The 13,478-nt window shown below is 45.0% G+C and overlaps 2 protein-coding genes across 8 annotated transcripts in view; one reads left to right on the top strand and one right to left on the bottom strand.

Moving 5' to 3' along the window:
- HAUS2 (HAUS augmin like complex subunit 2) overlaps positions 1–5,182 on the bottom strand; it is a 32,524-nt gene extending 27,342 nt beyond the window's left edge. For 2 of the 5 annotated variants that reach the window (XM_030215078.1, XM_030215082.1), the window contains exon 1: positions 4,907–4,946. The gene's annotated coding sequence lies outside the window, so the exon portion shown is untranslated. The other 3 variants (XM_030215079.1, XM_030215080.1, XM_030215081.1) reach the window with 3 other exon arrangements.
- Positions 5,183–5,255: 73 nt separating this feature from the next.
- Positions 5,256–13,478, top strand: part of LRRC57 (leucine rich repeat containing 57) — a 45,614-nt gene continuing 37,391 nt past the window's right edge. Inside the window, exons 1-2 of one of the 3 annotated variants that reach the window (XM_030214645.1) lie at positions 5,485–5,519; positions 12,422–12,432. The gene's annotated coding sequence lies outside the window, so the exon portion shown is untranslated. Of the gene's footprint in view, positions 5,522–12,421; positions 12,433–13,478 lie in introns of all 3 variants that reach the window. The other 2 variants (XM_030214643.1, XM_030214644.1) reach the window with 2 other exon arrangements.

Raw genomic sequence — 13,478 nt, 5'->3', positions numbered from 1 at the left:
TGTCTCTTTTTCATCCACCATGGGAAAAAGGAAAGCGAAAGTTAAACCTGTTCTACCATCATCCCTTCCTGCTACAGGACCTATGGACAGACACTTAAGCTTCAGAAACTGGTGAGTGCTTTGGCTCTAGTTAGCCCTCTTCCATCAACACCCTCTGCTTTAGGGGCTACTTTAAGCCCCGATTTGAGACTGCCTCCACCTCTTTCTGGTACTCTTGTCCAGATTTTAAGGGAGAGGTCTCCGTGAATGCGTTTCAACCTTGGACTAGCTCCCTGCCTTTGACTTCATCTCCAGAGTCTTCTGACCGGTTGCCAATACAAAACCCTATTGGGTTGCCAAATAATTTGGATCTTCTTCTAGTGATATTTCTTTGAAAAGATATTTGAATGTTGATTGCTAAGAATAATTATTTCTGCAGGGATTTGTAGGGGGACTGAAATTTTTTCAGCAAACTATTGCTAAATTGAAGCAACATGAATCTGATTTGTTTAACGTACTCAATACATTAGAATCACAAGTGAATGTTATTCAGAATGTAGGGATTGCTTGTATTAAGGATAGTAAGAGCATGCACAGACATATAGAATTATTGGAAAATTCATTAAAAGCTAGAAACTTGCATATTCTTAATTTTTCTAAAACTTGTCTTATCTCTCCTTTGATTTTTACAGAATTATTTTTGTAATATTTTACAGCTTAATGTGGATAATATATTAATTCCTAAACTGTATTATTTAACCTCTTTTTTGGGTGGGGGGTGATCAGCCCAGGCCTTCCCAGGTTGAGAGGGATCCTACTATTACTAATTTATCTGATTTCCTGGAATCATCGCAGGATAACGTCTCAACCAGAGCGACCTTGGTTGTCACCTCTTGTACCTACTCAATTAGAGGTTTTTTTTTTGTTGGATAAGCCAGTATTTGATCATTAATTATATAATTATTAGTGTTAAATGATGTTGGTAGTCTCTTAGCATTTGTTAGTATTTGTGAAAATGTCCTCCATAATGTGGTATATTTTCAGTTTTTAAATATTTTTTTATATAATCTTTAGTAAAAGACCCCTCAAGGCCCCTTAAAATCCAACCAGCTTCTTTTATTTTAACTCAAACAGGCCTTGTATCGCTGTAGTCAAATGCAAATTGTTTAACTGGCTAACAGATTGCCTCTCGTTTTCTTATATCGGCAGGCCTGTTTCTAAATGGGAATGTTGTAGCTTATTAGAGTTACAGCAGCGCTGATGGTGATACCAGCCCGCATGGCTGCGACGTGGAAATCCCGTTGATGTATTTTCCTTTTTGTCTTTCGAATGCCCCCCTCCAAAAAAAAAGTTTTTAAAGTTCTCATGCATACCCCACCCCCAAATAAATCTCTGCACCTAAAACACTGTATACCTTTGAAAAAGTTGAAGATATAGGATCTTCTTAGTAAATTTACATGTATACTACTTCCATTGTAAAAACCGCTTATGGGATTCACTAGGGATACCCTAAAAACGCCAGCCTTGAGGACCAGTAATGGCCTATCCTGTACAGTGTGTTCAGTTGTCCAATATGTTCTATTATTTGATAATGTAATTTTATGTATGATTAAATCTGAAATTTTAAAATAGTCAAACATTTATCCAGACTAGTCAAAAGCCCCATTGCAAATAGAAGAAACCCAGTCACTCCTCTTTGGAGTCAGCCTGTGATGACATTAGTGAGAGGGGCAGAGTAAAGTAGTCCCTGAAGTAGAGGGTGTTGATGGAAGAGGGCTAACTAGAGCCAAATATTTTTTATATAGAAGATTATTATGTAACTTCTTATTACCTGATTTCCTCATTTCTATGTAAAAATTTATAATTAAAAATAAAGGAAAAAACAGCTGCCAGTCAGAGGTGATGCTGCTGTCAGCAGGTTGGAAACTAGTTACACGAAGAAGAGCGGGCTACAGACGAGGAGAAAATGGCAAGAGTGGGCAAGGCAAAATAATGCTTTTAATCAAGTAAAACATATTGAGTATCTTGGACAAAATGAGTATTTTAAAAAAGGACAAGAGAAATATGCAGGACAGCCAGCACCATTTTCCAAGATAACACCAGCATGACAGGAACAAATGGGGATCACTCCTGCCCTCTGGAGACTTTGCAGATATTTGGTGTAAGCTTGAGGGTGGGAAAGATGAATTAAGGGCTTTTATTGTAATTTGAAGGGATATGTTCCCAAACAGGTGGCACTTGATGCTGGTACTGAAGCAGCCATGGGCATAATCATATATAAGAAATCATATGAAGGGTTAATTCTGTTAAAAGCTTGAAGTTAGAATTCTAACTTTTTACTTTGCAACTAAAGTGAAGGTATGCCAGATGGTTCATATTATTTCAATGTCTAGCTTGGCCGAGCTAAGGTTAGGAAAGGTCAGTGAGAAATGAAACTCTGTCCCTTGTGAATTGCCAATGCTAGCTGGCACAGCTGTAAACTATTATGAATGAATAAAGGAATGAGCCAGACATATGATTAATTGTAGTTTAAAATGCTTAGATAGAAAATACTATTTAGAGAGAGAGAGGCAATAGATTAGTATTTACAAGTTTTTGATATTTAGAATATGTCTTATAAGAAATACTGATTCTGTGTAAATTAATAAGGTTTGTGTCTGTGTAGAATATCTGTTAAATTCTGTATTACTCTTTGTCTGCTGTTTAAGAGGTCAAGCAAGGACTGCATTGAGGAGATCAACATGTGGTTTGACTTAGCCATAGTTCTGGCTGGTTCAATGTATAAGCTGATAGGTGAAGAGGTCAGAACTAGTCAGCTCTCTTCTCCTTGATTAATTATAGCTAAGTGTAGGACTGGCCTCCTGGAAGTAATAACCTGATATGTATGCTATTAAGTAAGATTGGCTTTTGACCCCTTTAATGAATGCCAGAGTTTAGTTAGCAGTTAGTACTAGGAATATGAGAAATCAATCATAATAACATGTAAGAGACTGGAGACCAAATGTCTGGCTTAAGGGGCCCCAGGTCAGAGGTCAGTTTAGGATGTCTGGAACCTATGTAACTGATATTTCAAAAGTAATGATTGGTTGAGGCAAGGTAGCCAATCAATTTCTTAACCAATTGGGAGTAAAGGGGGCTAGGCTAGGAGGAGGGCTTAGGACCCTATTTAAGTAGGAGCAGAAGCAGTTTACGTCAGAAGGAGCTCAGAAGAAAGAGAAGGACAGAAGGAACAGACAGAAGAAGGAGAAGACAGCATAAGAAGAGAAGCAGCTGAGACAAAGACACAGAGAGCTGAGAGAAAGAGAAGAGAGCTAGAACTGATGTCTTGCTTTGTTTGCTGGCAAATAAAGAAGATTTTTCTCTCATACTGGTGTGTGCTGTCTGACTCCTGAAGTATCACAAATTCATGCATCCATTCCTGCAACAGTACTACTTCCAGGCATTCTGGGGCCATGCCTTAGCTCACTGGACCACCAAGGATTTGGTGCTGCTAAGTGAGCAGCCTGCTGGTTAACCGTTTATGTCCCATATATCCTGAAGCAGCCTTTGATAAGGCAAAACACTGGCCATTGTCTGTTAACCAGCAGGCTACTCAGTTAAAGCGCCTTCAAACATTGGGAAAAAAATGGAGGGGGTACTGGAATCACTACTGTTAAGTACAAAGCACTATGCCAGAACCACTTGGTGATGGAGCTACTGTTATTTGTTAAGTCAGGGGTTGCATGCTTCCAACAACCCTGCAGTTAAAGACCAACAAGGGACTGTTCTCAGCATGAAACTCTGACCTTATACATTTGATTTTAGCCAAAGAAGCATGCTTGGTTTCAAAAATAATCTTAACAAACCAAATCTAGACCAAGTAATTTCTGATGTTTACCTAAACCAAGTGTCAGTTACAATTAGATTTAATGTCTTTTTACCAAACTTTTCCCTACTACTTTAAACATTTTAAGCATTAAGTTATCCTCAGCTTTATATACTTGTTTTGTATGTAGGACAGAAATTCATAGATTTTGACGGGTAATAAGATTAGTGCACAGGGACAAAGATACAGCAGGGATGGATTACCAGATGCTCTGATTGTCAGGGATTGTCAACAATTTCAGGCCCCTGTTCCCAAGGCGTCCTTGTTTAGCAACCACCCAATTTTAACAATGGGGACAGAAGTGTCCTAGTGTGCACATCCTCACCTACCTCTCCTCTTACCACTTCCCACCACCATCATCAGCCCCTCTCTAAGTACCTTTCTTTACAGCTCCTGGCTCCTTCCGGAAGCAGCACAGAGATACAGTGCTGCAATGCAGAGACTGAAAACCAAGTCCAGTCTCTTCTGACAAACAATGGGGACAGGATCTGGCCAAGATGCACAGCATGGTTGAGAGGTGCCTCTGCGTCTCAGCACAGTACTTCTATGCTGCCACCAGAGTGAAGGAATTGGGAGCTGTAAGGGAAGAACTGAGGAGCCGAAGTGGGGGAAGGGACTACATCTCAGCACTGTACTGCAGGAACCGAGAGCAGTAAGGAGGAAGATCTGAGGGGCTGGGGGGAGAAAATAAATTAGATGGTAGTCCAGAAGGGAGAAAGAGAGAGGTGGAGTTGGTTGTACTGGAAGGGGGGAAAGGGAGAGGGGGAGGTGGAGAAGCTAGACTGGAAAGGATGGTGGGAGAGGGGTGGAACTGTTAGGACAGGAAGAGGAAGAGAGAAAGAAGTGTGGATTTGGCTAAACTGAAAGGGTGGAGGGAAGAGAGATGAAGATTATAATTATTCAGGTGGAAATTATCATGGGAAGGCCCAGCCCCACCTGACTCCAAGCCAAAAAAATGGTAACCAAAATTGTCATGGGAAGGCCCAGCCCCACCTGACCCCAAGCCAAAAAAATGGTAACCTTACACTATGAAACGGCATAAACGGCAAGCGACCGACTCACCTCCTGGAAGTAGAGACTTCCCTCTCTGTCCCGCCCCCCGCGTCAAGACGTGATGACGGAACAGAGAGGGAAACTGCGCTAAGGAATACACCACACGGAAGGGGGGGGGGAACGGAACCCCCTCCCCCGAGGTCGCCGCCGCGACTCGCCACCACTCCCCCCCCCCCCCCCCCCGAGGTCGCCGCCGGACCCCCTCCATCCAGGGCCGGGCCCTCTCTCTCTTCCATTTAACTTACAGCGCCGAAACCGCAGCAGGAAGATCAGCTTCCGTCGTCCTTCCTTCCCTGCCTGTGTCCCGCCCTCGCCGACATTACGTCACACGGGGGCGGCCGCGGGACATAGGCAGGGAAGGAAGGCCGACGCCCGATGGGAGGCGATCTGCCTGCTGCGGTTTCGGAGGTGAGGCGCTGTACGTTTAATGGACAGGAGAGGGCCCGTCCTGGGTGGAGGCCGGGACGGCGACTTCGGGGGAGGGGCGACCTTGGAGCGATACAAGGCCTGTTTGAGTTAAAATAAAAGAAGCTGGTTTTGCTGCTACTGCTGCTGTGGGCCGGCCCTCCCCCCCTAACAAGTTCTGAGAGTTTTTGTTGCAGTGCCTGAAGGGACAAGCATTAGGTAATTTTCCTCATCATTCTATAATCTTGCGACCACAGGTTATAGACTATCTACTGTTACCTGTGTAACTTAATTGACAAAACTGCTAATTGGCTCTAACCCGTTATAAATTAGAATTCTGTAAACTTAGCATGCAAATTCTGTAGTAGTGCATATGATGTAGGAGGGGCTTGGACAGGTCAGGGGTGTGCCCAGAATTTAGGCGTTTAGATTATAGAATACTGACAGTTCGGTATGCAACCATAATATTTAGTCATATTTACATCAGCTGTTGACATTGTGTATGTAGCCACACCTAAATGTCAGCCCATAAATGCTCTCTTAAGCTAGTATTCTATGATGGTAATTACACGTGTAATTGCTGGTATAGTATTCACATTATTGCACAGCATCCCAGCACATAATTCTTAGTGACCTTTAGCGAACTACCCCATTTGTTTCCATGGCAACCCATTTAAAGAATAGAGGTTTCTGTCCTGTGTTGGTGCAATACAAATGCTCATAAGTAAGCAAATTCCATGAGCTGTAACAAATTTCTGGTTGCCTGGGATTGGTTGAATACTGGTGTAGATGCTGGCAGATAAGCACTGTTTCCTGGATTCTGTATGGCATGACTTAGGTTGTGAGCGCAAATCCAGTCATATTCTGGATTTGCGCATGCGACTTAATTATTTAAAAAGTCAATCAGTGCTGATAGTTGCCAGTTAAGCAATTGTTGATACTAATTGGCATTAATTTATGTGCAAAATTGTGTGTTCTGTAACATGGGCTTAAATTCTAAGTTGCTTAATTGAAAAGGGGGTGTGGCCATAGTCGTGGAATGGGCTAGTCATGGGCATTTCTAAAATGTATGCATGTTGTTGTAGAATACACCTGGTCTTCGCGTAATTTAGACATTGGCATTTACACCAAGTTAGTTTTACTTGGCATAACTACCTGTGACTAACTTTAGTTGCACAGATGGGCACATGGCGTATTCTATAAACTGTGTGGTAATTTAGGCTTATTCATTTTGGCGCCGATTTTTTAGGCCTAATGTATAGAATCTAGTCCTATATGGATAATTCTACAAGAAGATACTAACATTTGCATGGCAAATATGTATATAAATTACAAGAATAGTAGTAGAGGCCTACCAAATTTCAGTTTCCATTTTGTTTTGGCACCAGAACTGGCATGAAATTCAAATTTGGCCTTGCTTCAGTTTTTACAGGTGATGCCAGTGCATTTTCAGCTGCAATCAAAACTCCTGACCCAATGCAGGCCCCACTCCCTTGAGCAAAAACATGCCCCAACCCATAGCTCCTCCCTCGGCCTACCTTACAAACCTTGTTGGTCTAATGGCTTCGTTGGAGTGATCCCCAATCACTCCTGCCTATGCTTCCACCAATCTCAAAATGGCTGCTGCGACCTCCCTTGGGAAGTCATTGCAACTGTACTGCAGAGCCAGCATGGATAGGAGTGACTGACGATCGCTCCAATGAGGCTACTAAACCACCAGGGTTTGTAAGTTATGCCTGGGGAGGGGGGGGATTGCTAAGGGTTGGGGCCTGTTTTGGTTAGGGGGAGAGTAGACAGAGGTAGGAATGGGCCCCATCTTTGTTCAAGGAGGGGAGGGGGGAATGCCGACTTTGGCTTAAACTGCACCAGGAATTTCAGCCACAGATTGTTTTGGCTGGAACCCCCCCCCCCCCCCCCAGCTTTGGTCACCTAAGTATTAGCATGTGCACGTGTACATATAGACAAGTGAATGCCAAAAATCCAGCTATATACTATTCCATAAATATGTACTTATTTTTGATTGTTTATATTTTACAAGTGAGCATTCATATGGGTGGAGTGTGGGCAGGACTCGGAGAAACATGACTACAGCTAAAGACCATATGGCTCATCCAGTCTGCCCATTCATAGCCACCACTATCCTATATAATAAAAAGCACCTCCAACATTCTGAAGCTGACTCTGTGGCAGTGTAGGGTTCATAAGTCTGTAGTTCAGCGTTTCATTCACTGTCCCCGCCCTCATGTTGAGCAGGGTTGCCAGGTGGAAAATTTTTTTCTAGCCCAAACCAGCCCAAAACCTGCCCAAACACAAACCCCGCCCCTGACACCCCCACCCCCGTGTCATCACCCCCACCGGCCCCGCCGTCACCCGGCCCCGCCTCCCTGTCATCGGCCCCGCCTCCCACGTCATCGGCCCCGCCTCCCACGTCATCGGCCCCGCCTCCTACGTCATCGGCCCGCCCAAAACGTCACTAACCCCGCCCAAAAAACGTCACTAACCCTGCCCCCCCGCGGCCGAAAAAGGCAAAAAGCCGCCCGAAAAACCGCACAGAAACCCAAAAAGCCGCCCAAAAAACCGCAACCCGCCGCGGGCAAAAATTTCCCGCGGCGGGTCGCGGAAAACCGCCCAATTGGGCGGTAAAACCGCCCACCTGGCAACACTGATGTTGAGGAAACGGAATGCTGCATAGTTGCCAAGCAAACAAACGTGACGTCACAGGAATGAAGAACCAATCAGACAGAACGGAACTTGGAGCAGGGAAGTGGAGTGGATTGAATCTCTAACAAACAATCATATACAGGGAGGTATGAACATCAGTGGAGGCAAGTGCACAGAACGGAAGGGAAGACAAACATTTAATCACTTTGTCTCTCACTTACACACATCACTCACACACAATCACTCTGTGTATCTCTCTCTTACACTGTCTGTAAAACACACTCACTCTCAGTCTCTCACATGGGCAACTGTATGTTGCATTCTCACGAGTAAGGAGCTCTTCTGATGTGATTGTTAAACTGATTGAAGGGCCTGAACAAGGAAAACCTATCACATTGTAACAGTTTACACAAAAAATATTGTATATAAAGAAATCTTACACATGTAAACAACAATTATATTCAGAATACAACCGTGGAAACATTAATGGCAGGAACTCATTACATTGCTAGCGCCCGTTTCATTTTGTTAAGAAATGTTCCTTTTTTACTAGTCAATAAGAAATCCTAGCTGCTTGTTCCACACGTTTGAGTTTAGATACAGTCTTTGTCTCCATCATGAGGCCATGCCATGCATCCACCACCCTTTTTGTAAGAAGTATTTCCATAGTTTACTTCTGAGACTGTCCCTTTTCACCTTCCCCCATGTCACCTCATTCCAAAAGTTTCCTTGCAGTTGAAAGAGACTCTCCTCTTGTGCATTTATGTTACGGAGGTATTTAAATATCTTTATCGTTTCTTCCAGAGTATATATATTGAGAACTTTCTGTTCCCATATATTTTATGATTAAGACCACTGACCATTTTAGTAGTCACCCTCTGCCCCGATTCCATCCTGTTTATCTTTTTGAAGGTGGTATCTCCAGAATATGGTACTCTAAATGGGGTCTTACCAGAGTCTTTTACAGAGGCACTATCACCTCCTTTTTCTTGTTGTTTGTTCTTCTAGTGCACCCAAGTATCCTTCTGGCTATGGCTGTCACCCTTTCTACCAGTTTGGCCACTTTAAGATCATCTGATTTAGTCCCCCCCCCCCCCCCCCCCAAAAAAAAAGCTCCATTTTTCTTTCATGCATAGAAGTACTTCACCTCCCTATACTCTACCTCTTTCTTGGGTTTTTGCAATGACCCTGCATTTTCTAACATTGAAACTTAGCTGCCAAAATCTGGACAATTCTTCAAGCTTCGCTAGATCTCTCAGGGGTGTGTACCAGATTTTAGTACCATCCATAGGCAAACCTTTCTAGACAGCCCTTCTGCAATATTGCTCACAAAAATGTTGAGCCACGCCAAGAACTCATCACTGTAACATCCCCTTTCCTCTGGGTGTGATCTCCATTTGCCACTACCCTTTGTCATCTTTCACTCAACCAGTTTCTAACCCGCAGTCAATTTAGGGCCCATACTGAAGGTGCTTAGTTTGTTTATAAGTCATCTGTGTGGAACACTGTCAAAGGGTTTCAAAAATCAAAGTACACCACATCTAGTGCTCTTCCACAATCCAACTATCTGGTCACCCAGTCAAAGAAATGAATCAGTTCCTTGTCATCAAGCAGATGAATCCATTACAAATGGGTTGTGTCCATCAACCAGCAGGGAGAGATACAGAGCACTGAAAAACCATAGTGCCTCATGGCTAGCTAGCTCCATCTGCCTCTTCAGTATTCTCTATCTCCCCAGCAGGGTGGACGCAGCTTATTCAGCTCCTTCAGAAAATCTGCCTGGGGTGGCTCCTGTGCTTTTGCCAGTTGTAGCAGGGGTGTTGTGGCTGGTGGTGCCCACTTTAAAGGCACATAGGTTCACCCTTTCCCTGCCTTATCCTTCCCCCAATGTGGATGTATATACATAGGCAAGCCCTATCCCTGTCTTTGCCCACGCTCTACTTTGTGGATGCAGGCACATTGGTTCGTCCTTTCCCTGCCTTTCCCATGCTACTGATCCTCCGGAGTTGGAAAATTTACCTCTTTCACTGTTGCCTCTAACTTTCCTCACAGTGTTAACAAAAAAAAAAAAAGCTGTGTCGCGCTTTGGTGCTGCGATTCCAGAAAAGAGGTTTTCTTCTGATTGTGCAGCGTGACCGGAGCTCTGGGACTTGGTCTGGTGAGGTAAGAGCATTTTGTAGCTCCTCCGGGGAGGGCCCGCATTCGGGGCGATTTTGGCGCAAATCTGCCATTTTTAATTTTCTGCCGTTTTCGGCGATGGCTGCGGAGGTTGTAAAGCGCTGTTCCCGTTGTGGGAAGCGCAGATCAGCAGCAGGGCTCTGTAAATCGTGCTGTTCAATCGTCAGAGCCGGCATGAGCATGGCGAGCGATGTTTCTTCCCGCTCAGTGGAGCTGGCAGCGGGCACTATTTTGGAACAGCATGGCGCGACCCCCGCTGAGGCGGAGGGGTTTGAGCCTGGAGGAGAGCCTCGTGTGGAGGCTAACAAGAGAACTACTACCACCGGACTGGAACCGGGAGACCAGGGTGAGCCATTCTCCCCTGAGTTTGTATTACCACTACATAATGCATTTATGCTAAAAAGAGCTCTTCTGCAGGGGTCTCATTCGGCCCTGCTACCTGTTTCCCCTCCAGTGGATCTCGGCGTTTTCCCCCTGACAGATGGCCGCAGGACAAGCTTACAAGGGTGAATTACCCTTCAGAGAGTGGAGCACCGCCCTCCCCTCCCCCCCCCCCCCCCCCCCCCCCCCCCCCCCCGTAGTCGGGATGTGAGGATTCTGAAGGGTCTGGCAGGCCCTTGTGGTCTGGAGAGTCAGAGGAAGGTGCAGGATTGCCACCGGATCCAGATGATTCCTCCGCGGTGAGGATTTTCCACCGCGATGAGCTGCCAGCGCTTATTGCTGATGCATTGCAGGTCCTCTCTATTGAAGATCCTGGGAGTGCTGAAGCCTCCTCTGGTAATCCGAGGATGGCAAGTACTAAGAAGCCTGCTCAAACCTTTCCTTTGCATGACTCCATCCAAGAGCTTATTTCGGCTCAATGGGCTGACCCCGAGGGGCCTTTGAAAGTTGCCAGGGCTATGGGGCAATTATACCCTCTGAGTGAGGAGCATTTGGCGTGCCTAGCAGTGCCTAAAGTGGATGCCCTAGTCATGGCTGTGACAAAAAGAACTACCCTACCAGTGGAAGGAGGAGTTGCCCTGAAGGACATGCAGGACCGACACTTAGAATCAGCTATGAAGCGGTCCTTTGAAATGTCAGGCCTATCCTTACGGGTGTCTCCATGCAGCTGTTACGCTGCCCGAGCCTGCCTCGCTTGGTTGCAACAGGCAGTGGAACAGCCCGGAGATGGAGCGGAGCCCCTTTCTGAGGTGGCACCGCGGATGGAGTCGGCCTTGTCTTTCTTGGCTGACGCCCTTTATGATCTGGTCAGAGCTTCGGCTAAGCAGATGGCTGTGGCGGTGGCAGCTCGCCGCCTTCTGTGGCTACGGTATTGGGCGGCTGACATGGCCTCTAAGCAAAGGTTGGTGAAGTTGCCCTTTCAAGGCCTTCTCCTATTTGGTGAGGAGCTGGAGATGCCTATAATATCCAGTTTTTCATTGTGTGCAATGTACTCCAGCTCTCCCATCTTATGCCTCAGGCTCCTGGCATTTGCGTATAGACATTTCAATGTATGCTGCTTGTTCTGATTTTTATTACCTTTAATACATGGCATTATTAATATGTTGTCTTCCGTCTGGTCATTATTAATTTTATTTAAGTCCATCTGATCCTCTATGATTTCTTTGTCGTCCTTACTCACAAGTAACCCTTTTTTCCCCATATCCTCAAAAGATACCTTCTCCTGAACCATGCGCTTTTGAGCGACTGTCGGCCTTCCACCCGTTTCTAGTTTAAAAGCTGCTCTATTTCCTTTTTAAATGCTGATGCCAGCAGCCTGGTCCCACCCTGGTTAAGGTGGAGCCCATCCTTTTGGAATAGGCTCCCCCTTCCCTAGAAGGTTGCCCAGTTCCTAACAAATCTAAAACCCTCCTCCCTGCACCATCGTCTCATCCACGCATTGAGACTTCGGAGCTCTGCCTGTCTCTTGGGCCCTGCACGTGGAATGGGTAGCATTTCAGAAAATGCTACCCTAGAAGTTCTGGGTTTTAGCTTTCTACCTAAGAGCCTAAATTTGGCTTCCAGAACCTCTCTTCTCACATTTTCCTATGTCAGTGGTACCCACATGTACCAAGACAGCCAACTCCTCCCTAGCGCTATCTAAAATCCTGTCCAGGTGACACGTGAGGTCCGCCACCTTCGCACCAGGCAGGCAAGTCACCAGGCGATCCTCATGTCCATTAGCCACCCAGCTATCTATGTCTAATGATCGAATCACCAACTATAACAGCTGTCTTAACCCTTCCCTCCCGGGCAGCACTTGGAGACATATATTCTCGGTGCGAGAGGATAGTACATCCCCTGGTTGGCAGGTCCTGGCTACAGGAGTATTTCCTACTTCACCAGGGTGATGCTCTCCTTCTAGGAGACCTCCCTCCTCCAAGGTAGCACAGGGGCTACCAGACTGGAGGTGGGACTTCTCTACAGCATCCCTGTAGGTCTCCTCTATGTACCTCTCTGTCTCCCTCGGCTCCACCAAGTCTGCTACTCTAGCCTCAAGAAAACGGACACGCTCTCTGAGAGCTAGGAGCTCTTTGCATCAGGCACACACATATGACATCTCACCAACTGTGAGTTAATCATACATGTGACACTCAAAAGATTGGATAGCACCCCTCGCACTTCTGGACTGTTGACTCCATCTTAGTGTTTTTGAGTTTTTCAATAATTTAAAACTTGCTACAGTATTAAGGGTATATAGTATATTGTACGATTTATTTAGTGTTTCCTTCTTAAATGGTAATGAAATGTATTTAAAACTCTGTAAGAGCACTCCTTGCTTGTTACCCTAATAACAACTGACTATTTTATTTATTTGTTACATTTGTATCCCACATTTTCCCACCTATTTGCAGGCTCAATGTGGCTTACATAATACCGTAAAGGCGTTTGCTACCTCCGGTAGAGAAACAGATACAAAGTGATGTTGCGGTCGAATAAGGTTCATGTATTATAGACACATTGCGGAATCGTAGAGAAGAAGAGTTATGCAGTGTCCATTACAAGCTTTGGTTTCGTTGTGTTGCAGAGTTGTCCTAGGGGTGGGTGGGAAGACTACACTAGGTCCTGCAGTGCCTGCTAGAGTCTGTTAATTCTGTGGTACAAAGTTTTTAAAACTAAGGGGAAAAGACTATGGAGATTAGTTGATAAAATTTGCTTTTTTATATTATTATTTTGCCTATCACTAACCTACAATTCCTCCTTTAAACCCCAAACTTTAAGTTCCCAAAGCACAAATCAAAATAGTGTTCACTTACCAGAGAAATGTCCTCTTCTCTCAGAACTTCTCAGAAAGAAAGTTCAGTGGGACCTTTCCTCTTTATATAGTTTTGAATCTAAGGGGCCTTTTTAAAACAGG

The sequence above is a fragment of the Microcaecilia unicolor genome, chromosome 9 (genome assembly GCF_901765095.1).
Source record: "Microcaecilia unicolor chromosome 9, aMicUni1.1, whole genome shotgun sequence".
Taxonomy (NCBI): domain Eukaryota; kingdom Metazoa; phylum Chordata; class Amphibia; order Gymnophiona; family Siphonopidae; genus Microcaecilia; species Microcaecilia unicolor.
This window is presented reverse-complemented; position numbering and strand designations above follow the sequence as displayed.